This window comes from Chionomys nivalis, chromosome 11, assembly GCF_950005125.1.
Source record: "Chionomys nivalis chromosome 11, mChiNiv1.1, whole genome shotgun sequence".
Classification (NCBI taxonomy): domain Eukaryota; kingdom Metazoa; phylum Chordata; class Mammalia; order Rodentia; family Cricetidae; genus Chionomys; species Chionomys nivalis.
The window spans coordinates 81,890,584-81,892,563 of NC_080096.1; the positions used below are offsets into that span (position 1 = coordinate 81,890,584).

The following is a 1,980-nucleotide window of genomic DNA, read 5'->3' on the forward strand; positions in this document are numbered from 1 at the left end:
TAATGGCTTTGTGGGAGCCCAGGTAGTTTGGATGCTCACCTTAATAGACCTGGATGGAGGTGGGTGGTCCTTGGACCTCCCACAGGGCAGAGAAACCTGCTTACTCTTTGGGCTGAGGAGGAAGGAAGACTTGATTGGGGGAGGGGGAGGGAATGGGAGGTGGTGGCGGGGAAGAGGCAGAAATCTTTAATAATTAAATTAATTAATTAATAAAAAAATCAGCAAGAAAAAAAAAAGAAAAGAAAAGAAAACAAACAAGATATTGAACTCGAGTTGGAAGAGGCAAGTCCAGTCTCAAAATGGAGGGCCATGATCCAAAGGAAGCAGAACAGTTGAGGAAACTGTTTATTGGTGGTCTGAGCTTTGAAACCACAGATGATAGCTTAAGAGAACATTTTGAGAAACGGGGCACACTTACAGACTGTGTGGTAATGAGAGATCCCCAAACAAAACATTCCAGGGGCTTTGGTTTTGTGACCTACTCTTGTGTTGAAGAGGTGGATGCTGCAATGTGTGCTCAGCCACACAAAGTTGATGGGCGTGTGGTGGAACCAAAGAGAGCCGTTTCTAGAGAGGATTCTGTAAAGCCCGGTGCCCATTTAACAGTGAAAAAAAATCTTTGTTGGTGGTATTAAAGAGGATACAGAAGAGTACAACCTGAGAGACTACTTTGAAAAGTATGGCAAGATTGAAACCATAGAAGTTATGGAAGACAGGCAGAGTGGGAAAAAGAGAGGATTTGCTTTTGTGACTTTTGATGACCATGACACAGTTGATAAAACTGTTGTTCAGAAATACCACACTATTAATGGGCATAATTGTGAAGTGAAAAAGGCCCTTTCTAAACAAGAGATGCAGTCTGCTGGATCACAGAGAGGCCGTGCAGGTGGATCTGGCGATTTTATGGGTCGTGGAGGGAACTTTGGAAGTGGTGGAGGTAATTTTGGTCGTGGTGGAAACTTTGGTGGAAGAGGAGGCTATGGTGGTGGAGGTGGTGGCAGCAGAGGTAGTTATGGAGGTGGTGATGGTGGATATAATGGATTTGGAGGTGATGGTGGCACCTATGGTGGTGGTCCTGGCTACAGCAGTAGAGGAAGCTGTGGTGGTGGTGGTGGACCAGGCTGTGGAAACCAAGGTGGTGAATATGGAGGTGGTGGAGGAGGAGGATATGACGGTTACAATGAAGGAGGAAATGTTACTGGAGGTAACTATGGTGGTGGGAACTATAATGACTCTGGAAATTATAGTGGACAACAGCAATCAAATTATGGACCCATGAGAGGGGGCAGTTTTGGTGGGAGAAGCTCAGGCAGTCCCTATGGTGGTGGCTATGGATCAGTGGTGGATGTGGTGGATATGGTAGCAGAAGGATATATATATATATATATATATATATATATATATATATATATATATATCAGCAGAAAAGGGCTCCAGTTCTCAGCAGGAGAGAGAGCGAGGAGTTGTCAGGAAAGCTGCAGGTTACTTTGAGACAGTCGTCCTTAGAGGAACTGTAAAAATCTGCCACAGAAGGAGCGATGATCCACAGTCAGAAAAGTTACCGCAGCTTAAACAGGAGGCCCTTCTTGTTCAGGACTGCCAGAGCCACAGTTTGCAAAAAGTGCAGCTACTGATTAATGCAATGTAGTGTCAATTAGATGTACATTCCTGAGGTCTTTTATCTGTTGTAGCTTTGTCTTTCTTTTTCTTTTCATTACATCAGGTATATTGCCCTGTAAATTGTGGTAGAGGTACCAGGAATAAAAAATTAAGGAATTTTTAACTTTTCAATATTTGTGTAGTTCAGTTTTCCTACATTTTAGTACAGAAACTTTAACAAAAATACACAGTTTTGAAAGTGTTTCCTTGTGAGTTAACAAGTAAAGAAGATTATAGTTAATTACTATTTTGTATGAATTTTGCTAAAGTTAACTGTAAAGAAACACCTACTGACTTGCAACTTAAGGGGAATCTATTCCC

The 1,980-nt window shown here is 42.4% G+C and overlaps 1 pseudogene; it reads left to right on the forward strand.

The window, feature by feature from the left end:
- Positions 1-299: 299 nt before the first annotated feature.
- On the forward strand, positions 300-1,364 carry LOC130883966 (heterogeneous nuclear ribonucleoprotein A3-like; annotated as a pseudogene).
- The last annotated feature ends 616 nt before the right edge of the window (positions 1,365-1,980 follow it).